The sequence below is a fragment of the Sorex fumeus genome, unplaced genomic scaffold, assembly GCF_029834395.1.
Source record: "Sorex fumeus unplaced genomic scaffold, SorFum_2.1 ptg000013l, whole genome shotgun sequence".
NCBI classification, from domain to species: Eukaryota; Metazoa; Chordata; class Mammalia; order Eulipotyphla; family Soricidae; genus Sorex; species Sorex fumeus.
In genome coordinates, this window is record NW_026606070.1 from 3881834 (window position 1) to 3901127 (window position 19294).

The 19294-nt window shown below is 38.4% G+C and overlaps 1 protein-coding gene across 1 annotated transcript in view; it reads right to left on the minus strand.

The window, feature by feature from the left end:
• ARHGAP24 (Rho GTPase activating protein 24) overlaps positions 1–19294 on the minus strand; it is a 750703-nt gene that overhangs the window by 637931 nt on the left and 93478 nt on the right. The window lies entirely within an intron of this gene.

Genomic DNA, 19294 nt, shown 5'->3' on the forward strand with positions numbered 1-19294 from the left:
TAACGTCTCCATTGTGAGACTTGTTGTTACTGTTGTTGGCATATTGAATACGCCACGGGGAGCTTGCCAGGCTCTGCTGTGCGGGCAGGATACTCTCGGTAGCTTGCCGGGCTCTCCGAGAGGGACAGAGGAATCAAACCCTGGTTGGCTGTGTGCAAGGCAAATGCCCAACCCGCTGTGGAGAATAAAATTAACTTATATAAAATTAACTTATAGAATATAGATCTGCCTTAAATATATTCACATATGGAAAAGTTACTGAAAGTTTAAAAAGAGAGTTGATATATCTAAAACGTCATTGTTCTGTTGTCAACTTTTCTTTAAAAAGCTCAAATGCTTCAGATTTTTTTTGTAAATAAATCCTTAAAAAATGAGTTCAGGTTGATTTAACTAGCAATCATAAAGTACTATGCTCAACCAGGCTAGGTTAAGAAGCAACAAGACACTGTCTCTAGTTTGTACTTTTCTTTTTCTTTTGGTCTCTCAACATTTTTAAGAATCCCAGTGGTGAAGAAGGATGTTAGTCACTAACTACTACCTCAGAGACCCCAATATGCACTCACATTTTGTTGATGGATTCTACTTCCAAATGCTATTTTGAAGAGTAATGGGCGTGGGTTATGTCATTTCGTGAACACAACCCATCTCTCCTTGGCCTCTAAAACTCTGCCAGGTTCCCCTTGAAACTCCAGTCACCATTCCGCCTTTAAAATTTCCATCTTGTGTAATCTCAGTTTGGAAGGAATGGAAAGGTTTCATACTCTGATTTGTCAAATAAAGCAATGAAAATATCAGGATATTCAAGAGATGGTAAAGTGCTCTGCATAGGTATTTCAGGACATTTGAGAAATAATAAAAAATTTAAAAAAAAAAAATATATATATATATACCCAATACCCATCAGGGTCAGTATCCAAGGTATAGAAGAACTTTATAAGAAAAGCCCTCCAACCCCTACAAAAAATAGAGAAAATGAACAGAAACTTCCCCAAAGAAGAAATACAAATGGTCAAAGACACATGAAAAAATGCTCTACATCGCTAATCATCAGGGAGATGCAAATTAAAAAAACAATGAGATGATAATCTTACCCCACACAGATTGGCACACATAAAAAGAATAAGAACAACTAGTGCTGGCATGGATGTGGGGAGGAAGGGACTCTCGTTCGTTGTTGGTAGGAATGTCAGCTGATCCAGTTTCTTTGGAAAACAATATGGGCATTCCTCCAAAAACTAGAAATTGAGCTTCTATAAGATCCAGCAATACCACTTCTGGGAATATAACCCTGGGGTGCAAAAGCACACAGCAGAAATGACATCTGCACTTGTATGTTCACTGCAACAATGTTCACAAGAGCCAGATTCTGGAAACAACCCAAGTGCCCAAGAACAGATGACTGGTTAAAGAAACTACGGTACATCTACACAGTGTAATGCTATATAGCTGATAGAAAAATAGGAAGTCATGAAAGCCAACTTTTGGCTGAGTCTAAACTTCAGAACCTACAGTTTACTTCTGAAAGCGGACATAATATTTAGGAAGAATAGTAGTTATAACAACAAGTTCTACCTTTATTTTATATTTGTTATTCCAGTTATATTTGTGTCCATGTTCTTTTACTTTTTCACTATGAACCCAAAGAACTTTATGTCCTTATATAGACCTAGGGCTAAATTCTTCGGAAGCTCCATAGTTTATAAGTTAACTTGCATCAAAAATTCAATTAAGACTCTAAGTCTGGTTTGATATTTAATTTATGGAAATGATGGTAACTTTCAATGAATGACTGATTTCTTAGAGGTACCAAAATGCACTTCCAAATTTAAAAAAAAAACCACAGAATTTTTCAGAATTACCAAGAAGGAACTCAAAAGAGTAAAAGATCCTTATGGATTTATTACATGGAATTCTACTATAAATTAATAGCCTACATTTAAAAACTAAGACAACAACAATTTCACATTTTGCCATAGTATCTCTCTCTCACTCTGTGTGTGTAATGTGTGTGTGTGTGTGTGTGTGTGTGTGTGTGTGTGTATGAGGGAGGGGGTTGTTGCTAGAGACCAAAGCTAGGGTCTCACATATACAAAGAATTTCTCTGCCACCAAGCTGTGCCTCACATATTAATATATACAAAAAATGATAGTGTATACACAATAAAATATTATTCAGCTATGAGATAAGATGAAACCTTGCCTTTTCCTACTACTTGGATAGAATTCAAGTGTCATGCTAAGCAAAGTCAGTCAGAGGGAGAAGAACAGTTGCTAAATGATCTTTTCTCATGTGATATATAAAGATCTAAAGAAAGGGAATGGGGATCAGAGAATAATACAGGGATTAAGGCATTTGCCTTTCCTGCGGCCCTTCCTGTCACCCCATATGGTCCTCCAAGCCCCACCAGGAGTGATTCCTGAGCACAGAGCTAGGAGAAAAGCCTGAGGAACTCTGGGTGGGGGCCCCAAAAGATAATGAATAATTTCCACTGGGAAAAAAAATCCTTGAACTCTGACAACATAACTGAAGTCATCAAGGGACTCATGGAAAGTGACATAAGGATAGGGGTAAAGGGTTTCCAACACTGGTCACTCTGACAGTGCAGTCACTCTGTAGAGCATAAAAGTTAACACTACTGTAAACCATGTTACCAGGGCAATAATAAAAACTTAAAGCCACATTAAAGTAGATATTGCTTTTGATGTTACCGACTGAATCATTTTCAAGCAGAAAGCAGTCCTAGAGCCAGTAAGGTTGTGTCAAAGTACATGTGTTCTGGGATTCACAAACATTCGGCTCTTCCGACTCTGGGGTTTCGACTCAGTCATGAAGCTCGTTACAGTCAAGTTCTGCTTTCCCTTTTCTAGTCTAGATTGTGTTTCTTCAGTGCTTTGTAGATATGCTCCTTGCGTCTGGTGTTTTTGAAGAACAAATTGGTTGAAATTACTGAGCGAGCACTCTAAGAAATGATCAGCTCACTGCAAAAAAAAATTTAAAAAAAGGAGAGGCAACTGCAGGTGGCAATTGTGCGACAGGATGCTATCTAAATAAAATATTTCTGTGGTCATTACCAGGAGAAGAAAATTGACTGGTTAAATTTATGTTTCATCACAAGGAACATGGTAGATAATAGCACCGTAGCACTGTCATCCCGTTGTTCACCAACTTGCTCAAGTGGGCGCCAATAACTAATATCTCCATTCGTCCCAGCCCTGAGATTTTAACAGCCTCTCCTCTCATCATGGTATATGGTAAATAATATTTTTATTTATCTTTGGGGTTTGGGGGGTGCACACATGGCTATGAGCAGAACTGACTCCTACCTATGTAGCACAACTGGTAGAGCTCAAAGGAACCAAACCTGAGTTGGGTGCTTGCAAGGCAAGTGCCTTACCTGCTGTACTATGTCTCCAGCTCCAGAGCAGGTGCTGTTCACCTGCAATGGGAAAATCTTGCTTTGAAGAAAACAGGATCAAAAGTCCCTATGCGCTAAACCACACTTTCAATGAACTGGGTTAGACAAGTAGGAGGGAGGCAAGTACCACTTTAAAGTCAAATTTTAATTTGCTTCTAAGATTTATCATTAGAGTACATAGTATTTGTAAAAGAAACTGACGTAAATAATATAGAGAATTGCATTGGAAAGAAAAATTACATATATTTATAAATATTGCATGTTGTGACAAGATTCATAATTAATAGTGTGCTGTGTCTGTTTTGAAAAACCTTTTTTTCTGAGCTGGTATTTGTGAAGAGTAGGAAGCTCACACCTGATCTCCTAGACTCTTCCAACCAAAGTAGCAAAATATAGCTCTCTAGATGAGTGAGATATTCACTCACAGCCACAAAGTGAACTGATACAAAGAAGCTAGAAAAAACACATCCAAAATGTAATCCTCATTTCTTACTATTGAAATAAGCTCAAATTATATATATGCCCCTTTTCGTATTATTTTGTGTTTATATCCAACAAGTGATTACAATTTTACATGCTTTAAATTGCACATTTTTACATCAAAGTGCATTTTTAGATATGAACTGTAAATATAAGTATGTAAATAAAAGTAATACCGATTCATTAAACACTTCTTATGAGTGTTTAAACAAAATAGCTTAGACACATCTGAAAGTATAGAATATATCATCTTAATACAGAAAAGTTATAATTCTGATACTTATTAGAAAAGGAAAGGATGTGTCATCAGAATTCAAAGATAATATCTTATACAGGCAAGCTATAATTAGGATTAAAATTCAACATAAAAATTCCTAAAATTAAAGAAAGTAATGATAGTAAAAGAACTTGTGTCCATAGCAGAGAAGTAAATCATCATTAAGTACACACTACATTTTTAGGAATTTGGGCAGAATGCAAAAAATAGGACAGAATTTCCTCTGGAGTATTAACAGCTAATGAGAAATGGAAAAGACGGACAATTTTGCTTGGAAAAATATATATGTTTTGCTCAAATCTATTTTATTTGTTTACAAAAATATGTCCTTTGTCCTTGAGGAGTTCATGGTCTAGTGGTGAAATAAATTTACTGGAAATAGTGACTGGCAATATTTCTTGCTTTTCTTTACATTTGTGCAAGTTCTGTTTAGTCTTTTCTAGTTATTAGACATCACTTGATTATCATTGTTTACTGTAGTTATGCTCTTTGAGCCTGGCTGTTTGAAAGAATAAATTGAAATTACTGGGGAAGCAATGTAAGAACTGATCACCTCACTCTGGAAAACAGGAAGGAGGAAAACATCCAGCTACAGTGGAAGGGGAAAGAATTGTCCCCTCTGAGTTGAATGTTCATCCTGAAACTCTGCAGCTTACCAATAGCATGATGCTACTACTACAAAAATTAACAACTTCTGCTCTGTTTTATGTACCAAGAAGTGTTTTAGATGCCATGGGAAAATGCTATGAGAAACTAGTACATCACTTAAAACAGAAAACAAAAAAATGATGTTTCTGGTGCTGGAGTGATAGGACAGTGAGGATAGTCCCTACCTTGCACACAGCCAACTTGTTTAATTCCCAGCACCCCATACAGTTGCCAGGAGTGATCCCTGATCACAGAGCCAGAAGTATGCCTTAAGCACCATTGGGTGCGACGCAAACTCTATGTTCCCCCCTTCCCCAATCAAATGGCCCTAAATATAGGTAGATAAATTGAAGTGCATCCATTTAATATTTATTTTATATACTGACATACTGATAAGATTTGCAAATAGATGCATCAACATGTGGATTGAGTTTCAAACTAATTATATGAAATTTGAAAAAGCAAGATTTTAATATAATACACGCCTCCATTTATATTTAATTCTTGAAAATGGTAGGTAGTTTAATTGACAGAAAGCAGATTTAGTGAGCAGATACAGGCAGGGAAGGTGAAAAGCGAGATATCTAAAAAACATTAAATCTTTCAGGGGTGGAAGACATGTCATCTGAATTGTGGAGATCACTGCATATGCTTCTGTAAAATGTCTCAAATTGAGCCCTTTCAGCACGTGGAATTTATTTCAAATCAATTACACATCAATAAAACTGTTTAAGAAGCACTGTAGCACTGTCCACCCATTGTTCATCGATTTGCTCGAGCGGGCACCAGTGACGTCTCCACTGTGAGACTTGTTGTTACTGTGTTTGGCATATCGAATATGCCAGAGGGAGTTTGCCAGGCTCTGCTGTGCGGGCAGGATACTCTCGGTAGCTTGCCATGCTCTCCCAGAAGGGAAGAGGAATTGAACCCAGGTCGGCAACGTGCAAGGCAAACGCCCTAACCGGTGTGCTATTGCTCCGGCCCTAGATAAGAACTTATTGTGTCCATAGTACTATGATGACTTAGAAAGTCAGGAAGAGTCAAGACTTCTGCTTTGGAGGAAATTAAGTACAATTGTTTTTTCTCTACTCACCAGAGGCGGGGAACTCTCCCTGCATGTGGTAACTATGTGAGGACACACACAAATGTACAAAGTTTCTATTGAATCATCTAGCCACGAGAAAGGTAACATAATGCTGGAGTAAGCACACGAGTCTTCTTCATAAGTAGAAAGATTTATTCTCTTTCTTATGTCAGCGCAGTGGGAATGAAGCACGTGCTGCTGGGTCTAACCCGTCATTCATTGCTGTTATTATGGGGGTTCTCAGGCAGTGAAGACAAGAGGGCAAAGATGCAACAACTTCCACACCAAACTAACCACGTGATGACAGAATTTCTGGACAATGTTAATTTTTTTCATCCACATGTACTCCAAAGGGGCATGATAGAAAAAAAAAAGAAATAAGTGCATGTAATGTGTTCCCTGGGGAAATATGAATTACAGGATCGGAAATCCCCTTGTTTAACAGGAATACAAAATTTGAGAAGAGACTCAACAAACTGTAAGGCTGTTTGTTGTCTATGTGAAACCAAAAAAGTTAAGGTCGTGTTGATATCATGTGCACAAATTAAACTTCCAAGAGAAAATAAGAATTTAATTTAATGTGAAGTTTTAATCTGTCACCGGATTATTAATCTGGAGTCAATCCTGAGGATTAGGTCTAGTATTAGATTTCGCCTCTTCATTGAAAAGTTCTCTTTTTTTCCATTTCCTTTCCTTTTTAAAATTAACTACAGTTTCTACAAATTTTATGTGACGCTAAACAGGAGCGATATCTAGAGAGTAACCGGGGAATGGTGTCTGGCGAGTCTGTGATTAGAACTATTATATAAATTTTAATTTTACTGTGTCCCCATTCCCTATAAAAGAAGTAGATACATGGGAAAATACAATATATTATCTTCGTGTGTAAATTGGGCTGGAGCGATAGCACAGCAGTAGGGCGTTTGCCTTGCACGCAACCAACATGGTCGACCCAAGTTCAATTCCTCCGCCCTCTCGGAGAGCCCGGCAAGCTACCGAGAGTATCTCGCCTGCACGGCAAAGCCTGGCAAGCTCCCCGTGACATATTTGGTATGCCAAACACAGTAACAAGTCTCACAATGTTACTGGGCCCGCTCGAGCAAATCGATGAACAACGGGAGGACTGGGACTGTGACCGTGTGTAAGTTAAACTACATGTATAAATTAAATATCATACTCTAATGAATTGTATTCAATTTACGTTCACTTGGCAACTATTGAAAATACCTTTATATGCAACATGTTTGCTGCTTTCTCTAGAGAATGCAAAGACTGTTATCCATCCTCAAATATGTACTTAAAAAATACTTTCTTTAGAGGCTGGAGTGATAGCACAGCAGGTAAGGCATTTGCCTTGCACGCAACTGACCCGGGTTCGATTCCCAGCATCCCATATGGTCCCCTGAGTACTGCCAGAAGTAATGCCTGAGTGCAGAGCCAGGAGGAACCCCTGCGCATTGCCAGGTGTGACCCAAAAAGCAAAAACAACAACAATAACAACAACAAAAAAAAACACTTTCTTTGTAATTTAGTAATTTTGAATTATTCTAGAAATGCTTTCAAGATGTTATCAGGCATCGTAATCAGATCAAATGCCTCTTACTTTCTATTTTATATGCATAAAACTAAGAATAGTATAAATGTTCTTTAAATATTATATACTCAAAAATTCTACAGAATAAAAAATTGCTTAGAGCCAAGAAATGCTAATTATAGATTCTTATTTTATTCTTGTGCAAGAACAACAACAAAAAGAAGTTTTTGTGCTTAGAGAATAAAAAAGAAGTGAGAAATACATATGATAAATGTAGTAGATTATTCTTTACAAATTGTCATAAACTAGTGTTATTTTAATATGTTATATAATAACAGAATCTCCTTTATTGTATCCGTCACCTGTGAAATATTTGTAATAATTTTATTTTGGAGTAAAAACGCATTGCTTTTCTTTATAAGAACATCAAAAAAGTATTCTAATATACAAATTTAAATGATCAATGGATAGATACAAGAGCAATTATTATACTTAATCTACTACCAATTGTTTTCAGATATACCTGATTTCAAGTCTAGTTTTATTACTAACTGTAACTTTGAATAAGAATATAACTTTTAGCATGCTCAACTTTCTCTTTTATAAAATGGAAATACAAATCCTATGCACCAGAGGTGTATTTTAAGGTTTATACTAGAGAATATAAGTAAGATACTTGGAATCTGATAGGCATTCAACTAATAGTCTTACGTATTCTTCAGAATATAAGTAGCAGACCTGCCTCAACCAATCTTTTTTAAAAAGCCATCAAACCTTTCCTTTATGCTAATTACTCAATCTTAACAAATGAGTTCACTGGGTCATTATTACAACAAGTACATATATATATACACATATATTGTGTACATATATATATGTACACACATACAATTTCCTGAGGAGTATCAGTTTTACATTAGCTACATCTAATTTTAATTAAAAGCACAACTTTTAAGGGCTGGAGTAATAGTACAGTGGTAGGTTGGGCATTTACCTTGCACATGGCCAACCCAGGTTCTATCCCTGGCATCCCATATGGTCCCCTGAGCACTGCCAGGCATAATTCCTGAATACAGAGCCAGGAGTGATGCAAAGAAACAAAAGCAAAAACAATAACAACAACAACAAAAATAAAACACAGCTTTTAAGTTATAAGTTATCACTTAAATGTTATTAAACTTCTAAGACCCAGGAAGCCATTCAAGATAACTTGGGCACACTGAGACACTATTAGAACAATTTTAATAATTTTACAGAGTTAGTCTAGGAAATGTTCCTGGTCATTTGGAGATGAAAGCTTCTTGGTGGAAAGAATCAAAATACTGGTTGGCAATACTTCATAAAATTTTTTCCCAACCAAATCTGCTAAAACATACCTCATAAATTAAAATATAATTTACAAATACTCTAAATACCAAAATATATTTACCAGCCTCCATTGCAATCATATCACTATTCACTTACAACATTTTTCCTTATGGACCTACCAGATACCAGTTTTGATTTGCCAGACATACAAACAGACCACTGGGACAAAGAGTAACATGAGCTGTCATCTTAGACCCTGGAGAATGGCAAGATGGACACTGACCCTGCTTTAGAAAGAAAACACTATTTAGAATTCTACAGGACGCAGGGAGGGAGTACTCTACAAAGGCACCCCAAGAACTGAACCTAAATAATAAATGAGTTCATGAATGCTAATGGACTATTTGAAAATCTGCCTTGTTGATATATATGATATTAACTGAGAAACCTTAAAACGAAACACAATTTATTTGAGAGTCTGACTAGTCATTTCCTCGATGCCTTCGAATTGTAAATACTTGCTGTCACTACATACAATTCAGTCGTAATTAATTCAAAATTGTCAGGTAGTCTATTTCAAGAAGCTATATAAGCAACCACCAATAACCAACACAGGCAAGTAAAATGAGAAGATTTACTTCAGGAAGAGAAAGCTTAGAGTCTGCTAACTAAGGGAAGAGTATGCATCTAAATGAACTCATTAACAAGAACCTAGCAGCTGCCAGATTACTACTGAAACATGAAGAGCTTATTGAAATGTAATCCACACGAGCAGAGAGATGGGCAACTATAAAACATAAGAATATTTCCCTAATAAAACCTGCAAATATCTCAATTGCTATTACTTAAAAATTTAAATAACATTATCCCCAGGACCGACCGGAGAGATAGTACAGAGTATAGTGCACTTGCCTTGCACACTGCCAACCCAAATTTAATCCTCAGGACCAAATGAAGTTCCTTGAGCCTGCCAGGAGTGACCCCTGGGCACAGAGCCGGGAGTAAACTCTGAGCACTGTGGGCCATGCCCCCTACCAAAACAAGCAAACAATAAAACTTTATTGTTCCCAGTGTCAGAGTTCTTGTGTTAAAGGATGTCCAGGTTATACTTAGTGAATTTATCTTGTTAAGTGCCTTTATCTTGTTAAGGTAAAAATCAGATGTGTTTTGCATTCTAAAAAATCATTGATACTAACAAATTTCAGTTTCAGAAAAGTGGTATGTTCATCTGCTTTTCTCCCAGTGACTGACATATAGAGGGTCGATTCCTCTTCAACTAAGTCAAGCTCTTTAAAATATTATTTTCTCTTAGACCACAAGATTGATACACATATCCTATTACCACTTTAATATTTTTTTTAAAAAATGGAAATTCTAAGCATATTTTGCCATGTCACTTTCTGGGGGTAGTTTTGAGACATACAGAGGGAGGTGCAGAAATTATTCCTGACCAGACCTGGGGAACCATATGTGCTGCCAGAATGTGAACTTGGGTCAGTCCCAGCAGTGCAAGTGCCTTACCCAGCACAAACTGGAGTGATAGCACAGCGGTAGGGTTCGATTCCTCTGCCCCTCTCAGAGAGCCCAGCAAGCTACCGAGAGTATCTTGCCTGCACGGCAAAGCCTGGCAAGCTACCCGTGACGTATTCGATATGCCAAACACAGTAACAACAAGTCTCACAATGGAGACGTTTCTGGGACCGCTCGAGCAAAATTGATGAACAACGGGAGGACAGTGACAGTAACTATCTCTCAGTCCCCTGTTTTTAGTATTTGTTTAATAATAATTATTGTTTATGGGTCAGAGCAATAGTACAATGGGTAGGGCATTTGCCTTGCAGGTGGCCGACCCAGGTTTGATCCCCAGCATCCCATCTGGTTCCCTCAGATCACCAGGAGTAATTTTCAGTGCAGAGCCAGGACTCACTCCTGAGCATTGCCAGGTGTGGCTCAGAAACAAAGAACAAAAGCAAAAGAATATTAATGGTTTACTGTCATGCAGGGGAAAAATGTAACCATGAAATCTTTCAATCTTGAAATGCTTTAAATTTTATCAGCTTATATCAAGCTGAGTGATGTCAGTCAGGAGAGGGATAGATTAAGAATGAGATATGGGACTTAGGATACATAGCAAAGTAGCAACAAAGGACCAAAGACAACATAATAGGAGAATTGATCCATACAATTGAGTTGGGAGAGTTGAGAATCAGGGGTATTGGGGTCTTTGGGAGTAGGAGGTATACTCTTGATGAATTTGATGTAATTATGTGCATGAAAAACCATCATCAATAGAATTGTAAACCACAGAATCTTAAAATCTTTTTAAAAAATCCACTCAATAGCTTTCATATCAATTGTGTGAAGAATTATAAAAAGTTTACGTTCACAGTAGACTAGGTGAAGAATAAATTATGAACAAAATTATTTATAGAAAGGTTAGATATCTAGTACAAAAATATCCTTTGAGCTTAATGTTTCATATAGAAACATATTCCCTTTATATTCTATAGAGCTCAGAATACATTCTCCAAAGATCATTACAAGTCATGTTTTCGGTCTCACTTATGTCTAGGAATAAAACCGCTAATGATATAGTCCTTATGTGACCAGGAAAAAAAATGTGATTCTGATAATTTTGGAACCAGGTAAATATTTTGATTCATGTCATTTAGTGTCTTCACTTTGTAAACTCTGTATTTTCAAATGAATATTTCACAAATCTAGAAATATATGTTATAACAAGACTTTGATTTCTCTTTAATTTGCAATGCTTCACATCACCTGATGCAAATGCTTTGCAATTAGCAAATAATCTATAATCATTAACAGTCTGTTGGTTAAACTTTTCTTATTTAAAAGTAAGCCTATAATCAGTCTCACGAAGTGTCAGCTGCTTGGCAGGAATCCAAAGTGTGCAAGGAAGCTCCCTTTCCAGAATTGATATTAGCACTCACAGCTCTATTATATAAGCAACAGATTTTAGAGTCACTTGTGGATTAAACATTTGCCTAAGACTTTTGGGGCATGACCCTAAAATTCAAGATGACATTTGTAATTTTTAAAAAAACAAAGTTAGTTTCCTTGAAAATATAGCAGAGTTTCTGACTGCTGGCTGAGATCTGAATTGCGGGTATTGTTTTCTGCTATTTATCCTTCAATTACTTTATTCAAAATTATCTAATAGTTAGGGGTTCCAGATAAGACTTGTGTTGAAGCCCTCATGCCTATATTCTGTCCCACTTCTTGTTACTCTCTTCCAAGTCTCACTGACAACTATTATAATAAATACACACAGAAAAGTCTGTCATAAATTATAATTAGATACTGTCAATCTTTATTCATGCTTTTGTGTCTACATTCTTTTACAATGAAGAGTCACTTGATAAATTTAAGCAGAGAAATAGCATGAACAGATTTATGTTTCATAAAGGGCACTTCTAAAGGTTAGCTTCCAATTAAGTTTAATGAGCACCTCTTTTCAATGCTCTGATTGTCCCATCCACATATAGCCAAAGATTTCAAAGATAACAAAACCCAGGCTCAATCTACATCTTCTCTTTCAAACCTTGAGTTCTTTTTTACCCTTTTCTTTTTTCAATCTGATTTACTCCAAATTATATAACTTTAGCATTTTTAATAATACTAGAAAAAAAACTTCCTCTTCCAAAGAAGGGGGAGTCATTGATCCTCTTTCTTCTGGAAAAAATACTTTAAATAGAAAAAAAAAGTGTTGAATGACAATTCTTTTTATATGAGATAACAGGCAATAAAAAGAGTAATTTTAACAGACAGGAAACAGGTGAATTGTTCAATTGCAACAGTTTAATTACAAGAGTTTTACAGGGGAAGAAAAACATATGCCTGAAAGCTCATTGGGTACAGTGACGCTAACAGTCCCAGAAAATCAAGGTAGCTAGAATTATACAAAGGAAAAAGAGTATGTCTAGAAGAGAGGGCTGAAACTAAGAAGTATTTCCATCTTATCTTTAGCTGAGTCCTAATAGGAACTATGTTAGAACTCTACCCAAGGTCAAGAAAAGAAACAAGAAAGGTTATTAAGAGGGAAAAAGTGCCATCCTTCATATAGGGTGGAAACAGTGCTTGATTCACTAGAGCAGAAAGTCTCATAAATCAAAGGCATTGCGTATAGTAAGTGGAAGGGGGAAATATCACTAGAACATAACCTCAGGCATGGATGAAAATAGCCCTAGAATACATGCAGCACTAAATGTACCTGACATAGTTTAAAATTAAGTTCAAAGGATTAAACTGTTTTGAGAAACTTAAATGTATCCTAGAAAAATATTAACTTAGTAATATATTAAAATTGTTGGGTACCAGATAATTTTTCTAAAAATTTAAATGATCTGGTACCCAACAAAGTGAAATTCACAATGTGGCAACAAATAAATTTTAGCAGGCACTTAAAGAAATAAGTGAATTTCACACATAACGAGTGGGGGAAAGGTCAATCAATTGGAATTGACCTAGAAATTATACAGATGTAATAAGCCAATAATGGAAGAAGAATTTATAACTGCATTCCATATGCTCAAGACACAGAATAAGTATTCCACCAAGATGCTGATCCAGCCAGATGTTGGAATCATCCCTGTATGCTAAGGGAAACAAATTAGAATTTGTTAGAATTAATCGGAGAACAATACTGGTAGAGAAAAGAGAGTCAAAAGACATGACTTTGAAAGGAGAAAAGAGAAAAGGACTTCCCTGCTGGGAGTCATCCTGTGAGGTGTTGGTTAAAACCTTCTCTCTCCCGTGACACACATCTAAGAGTTTACTGAAGCTTTGGGTACCCACCAAGAACTGGAGGCAGCTGAAGAGACTACAGTGGACAGGAATCTTGCCTGGCACACAGCCATCCTAGATTTACTCCCGGCACACCATCTGGTCCCCCAACCCCGCCAGGAGTGATCACTGAGCACAGTCAGGAGTAAGCCCAGTATGACTCAAATAACAACAACAACACAACAACAACAAAAATACAGAGTTCAGAGCAAGGTGGCAACTGAGAGGTCAGATGCAGCCTGGATATAGGAAAAGGCATGACTGGTAGGTTCTATCTTGAACAGATACTGAGGACATGCTCGGACGGAGCAACCATAGAATCTAGGGAGACTCGTGACACAGTCAAGTTACAACCACAATCTCTTTACTCCTCATCTCTCACACTGTAAACAGGACTCTTGGTCTGACCTCTATGTTCTGACTCCTAGCCCGGTTATCAACAAGGTGATGAGGAGTTAACCAACACAGTAATAGAAAGCTCAGTAGGAAAACGTCCGATAACTGTCAACTTCAGCTCGCGACATCAACATCAGTAGTCAAAGGAAGACTATTTTGTCTGTTTCATTGATATACTCACAGAGCATTAAACATAAGAAGGAGATGGGGGACTCCATTCCAGTTCGATGATTAAGACAAAACCTTGGGAGAAAATTCCTACTGCAGCATTTCCAAGTAAGCTAGCTGAAGAAGACTTCAAAGCAATAGTAAGAATATTGCTGACTGATGGGCAGAACAGTGCAGAGAGGAAACCTATAAATGCAATATACCACATCAACTGAAGAAATGAGAAAAATATCACAGAGACTGAGAAAGCTCTGTAAAGATTCAACATATGAAGAAATACTCAGCAAGGGGCTGGAGCAATAGCACAGCGGGTAGGGCGTTTGCCTTGCACACGGCCAACCTGGGTTCAATTCCCAGCATCCCATATGGTCCCCTGAGCACCGCCAGGAGTAATTCCTGAGTGCATGAACCAGGAGTAATCCCTGAGCATTGCCAGGTGTGATCAAAAAGAAAAAAAAAGAAAGAAAGAAAGAAAGAAAGAAAGAAAGAAAGAAAGAAAGAAAGAAAGAAAGAAAGAATACTCAGCGAAATTGGGATTGAATGCATAAGAAAAACTCATTATGAGAAAACCATAGTTAACAAAGTTAACATGTTAACATAGCTAGCATACTCAGAAGACAGGTTTCTTCCCCAAAAAGGAACAAAAGTTTAGCCAATCTCTCCACAATTGTCCAATATAGTATTGGAAGTACCAGCCAGAACTATCAGGCAAGAAATATAAATGGAGTTGTATTAATCAGAAAAGAAGTGAAATTGTTACCATTGGCAAATGGCCTAATATCTTACAAAGAAAATCCTAGAGACTCTAATTTAAAAAATAGTATGCTACTAGAAACAATAGACAGTTATAGTATAGAGATAGGCTAAAAAATAAATACACAAAAATATATTTCACTTCATTTCACAAATACATAGAATAGAAAGAAATCAAGAAAGCCATGCTATTTATAATTGCTTCAAACTGAATTAAGTGCTAGGCATGAAAATTTAAAACAGGTAAGAAACCTGTACAATGAAAACCACAAACCACAAATGAAAACATTACTAAAATAGTATAACCCTTCATAAAAAAGACAAAATTCTAAAAGACTGGAAGAAATAATAGTCAAAATAGCCAGCTGCCCCAAGCAAGGCATAGATTTACTGCAATTCTATAAAAATCCCAATGGCACACTTTAAGAGGATGGAACAAAAGTTACTGAAAACTAGTTTGGAATTATTAAAGACTCTGAATAATCAAAGGAACCCTGAAGAAGAAATAAAAATGGAGGGACCATGGAGAATAAAACCATAGCTAGTGTCCTCTGCATGACAGAAGTTCAGGTTCAAACCCTGACATATAAGCTGGGAGCAAACCTGAGCACAGAACTGGCCATAATCCCTGAGCACTGTCTTGTGTTAAAAGGTAAAAGGTAAAGGCCTTCCTGTTGATCGTCGATTTGCTCGAGCGGGCCCAGTAACGTCTCCATTGGAGACTTTGTTGTTACTGTGTCTGGCATATCGAATACTCTCGGTAGCTTGCCGGGCTCTCCGAGAGGGGCGGAGGAATCGAACTCGGGTCGGCCATGTTGGCCGCTTGTAAGGCGAACGCCCTACCTGCTGTGCTATCGCTCCAGCCCTAGTGTTACCTCAAAACAAAAACAAACAAACAAACAAACAAAAACAGGAAAAAAAATTTAAAAAGAGGCACCAGGGGCTGGAGCAATAGCACAGCCGGTAAGGCGTTTGCCTTGCACGCGGCAGACCCGGCTTCGATTCCCAGCATCCCATATGGTCCCCTGAGCACCACCAGGAGTAATTCCTGAGTGCATGAGCCAGGAGTAACCCCTGTGCATTGCCGGGTGTGACCCAAAAAGAAAAAAAAACCCAGAAACCTGTACAATGAAAACCACAAACCACAAGTGAGGCACCAGATAGCCTCCCTTTGAACTACTCTACTACAAATAGTTCATCATCAATATAATAGGATATTGTAATAAAAAAATAAACAAACCTATGAATCAACAAATAAAAAACTTGTAGCAAATACACACACACGGACATTTAAGTTATGACAAAGTAGTTAACTTAAGAATACACAATAATCACAATCACGATCACAATCATCCTGTTGTTGGTCGATTGCCTTGAGCAGGCCCCAGTAACGCCTCATTCATCCTAGACCTGAGATTTTAAAAAGTGCCATATTCAGGGCTCTTTTAGGGTTAGGAGAATGAGACCCATCATTGTTATCGGTATTTGGCATATTGGGTATGCCACGGGGAGTTTGCCAGACTCTGCCGTGTGGGCAGGTTACATTCCGTAGCCTGCCAGGTTGTCCAAAGTAAGAATGAGATAATAAGATGTCACACGCTTCCGGGAGCTGGGTTTTATAGTCTCTGGGTCTTGGCCGTTGATGGGATTGATTACATGGCGCCAAGAGGCCAGTTGGTGGGTGTGACCCCTGCCTACTGGAAGATGAAGGATCTGGGTGGAGGATGCTCAGCCCCGATCTGAGCAGGCTTGGAGACCTCAGCCCTGGGCCCCGCATGCCTTTGTTCCTCTGCCGGTACCTTCATGCGTGTGGAGAGTGGTCTCAGCATGGTGTGGCTGGTTCTGGAGGTCTTCGGCTGCTGGGGCTCTGCTCGGGGCAGGGAGGGAAACTCAATCTGCCCCCTGCAAGGGGCCCCAGCGAGGACAGCCAGGCACGGGGGCAGGAGACTATAAAAGAATACACAATGAAAAAATGAAAAATGGGTCTTTTGAAAAATGATGTTTGAAAAACTGAATAGCCATATGAAAAAGGATGAAACTGGAGCTATCTCAAATAATACATAAAAAGTAAATTCAGCATAGATTATAGACTTGAACATAGGACCTGAAACCCAAATATATATGAAAACATTATTTTTTTTCACAAGATTCAGTATTTTGGGGGACATAACTTCACCAACAGAGAAACAAAAGCAAAAATAATTAGGAACACACCAAACTAAAAAGCTTCTATACAACAAAAGGTACTACAAATAAAATAACAGCGGTAGGGTGTCTGCCTTGCACGCAGCCAACATGGCCGACCCGAGTTCAATTCCTCCGCCCCTCTTGGAGAGCCCAGCAAGCTACCGAGAGTATCTTGCCCACACGGCAGAGCCTGTCAAGCTCCCCGTGAAGTATTTGATATGCCAGACACAGTAACAACAAAGTCTCCAATGGAGACGTTACTGGGCCCGCTCGAGCAAATCGATGATCAATGGGAGGGCCTTTACCTTTACCTTTCTAAAGGGCACATTAAAAAACGATCATCAGTTATTATCAGAGAGATGTAAGTGAAAATGGCATTACAACCTCAGTCCTGTGAGAATGAACTCTATCATAAAATCCAGAAATAACAAATGTTGTTGAGGCTATGGAGAAAATAAAGGAGACCTCATACATTGTTGTTGGGAATATGGACTGACTTCAGAGTCTTTGGAAATCAGTAGAGAGATTTCTCATGATGCTAAAAACAAAATGATTACACCACACAACAATTCCACTCCCAGCTTCACATTTAGAGAGTAGTATCACTGTATTATTGTATCACTGTCATCCCATTATTCATCAATTAGCTCGAGCAGGCACTTGTAACGTCTCCATTTGTCCCAGCCCTGAGATTTTAGCAGCCTCTCCTTACTTGTCCTTACCAACGATGCCGTAGTTGAGGCTCTTTCAAGGTCAGGGGAATGAGACCCGTTATTGTTACTGTTTTTGGCACATTGAATATGCCACGGGGAGCTTGCCAGGCTCTGCCGTGCTGGCGAGATACTCTTGGTAGCTTGTAAGGCTCTTCGAGAGGGACAGAGAATGTATATAAGAGAATACAAGCAAGTATGTTAAAACCAAACACATGTGTGCTGCTTTACGTACATCATTGGGCTAGACTATAAGAGGTCTTGAGGCCACACTTGCAGCCGTGCACTTCTAGGCATTTTGTTTTATAGTCTCTGGGTCTTGGCCTTGGTCTTGGTCTTGTTGATGGGATTACATGGCGCCGGAGGCAGTTGGTGGATGTAACTGTCTAGCTACTGGAAGATGGGGGATCTGGATGAAGGAGGCCCAGTCCTGATCCAAGCAGGCTTGGAGATCTCAGCCCCGGGTCTCACATACCTGGGTTCCTCTGCCAGTTACTTCATGCATGAGGCATGAGGCATGAGGCATGAGGCATGAGGCATGAAGCATGAGGCATGAGCCTTGTGCATGGCTGTGGCTGGGTTCTGGAGGTTTTCTGCTGCCGGGGCTCTGCACAGAGCAGGGAGGGAAACTCAAACTGCCCCCCTCCAAGGGGCCCGGGTGAAGACAGCCTGGCACAGGGGCAGGAGATTCTGTATTCACCCATCAGACAGGAGGTTAATATCCAGGACATACAAGACACTACTATAAATGTACAAGAAAAAAAACCTCCAATCCCATCAAAAAAATGGGAGAAGAAATGAACAGAAGCTTCCTCAATAAAGAAGTACAAATGGCCAAAAGGCAGATGAAAAAATGCTCTACACTGCTAAACATCTGAGTGATGCAAATCAAAACAATGATAAGATATCATCTTACACCACAGAGACTGGAAAAAACGAAAAAGAGCAAAAGCAATCAGTGCTGGCATGGATATGAGGAGAACGGGATTCTCATTGTTTGTGGAAATGCTGACTCGTCCATCCCCCTCTGGAAAACAATATGGGCATCCCTCAAAAAACTCTAAGTTGAGCTTTCATATGACCCAGCAATACCACTTCTGGGAATATATCTCAGGGGTGCAAAAAAGCATAGTAGAATGACATCTACACCTGTATGTTCATTGTAGCACTGGTCACAACACCAGAATATGGAAGCAATCTGAATGCCTAAGAACAGACAACTGGATAAAGAAACTTTGGTACATCTACAATGGGATACTATACACTTGTTAGGAAAGCTGAATTCATGAAATTTGTTTATAAGTGGATGCACATGGAGAGTACCATACTGAGTGAAATGAGTCAGAATGACTACTCATTTGTGGAATATAAAATGACATAATATGAGACTAATACTCAAGGACAGTAGAGACAAGGGCAAGGAAGATTTCTCCATAGTTGGAAGCCTGCCTCATGAGAGTAGTAAAAAACTGATTTAATAGGATTTATGTACTACTATGTTCGCTACATTGCCATTTCCAGTAGTAAA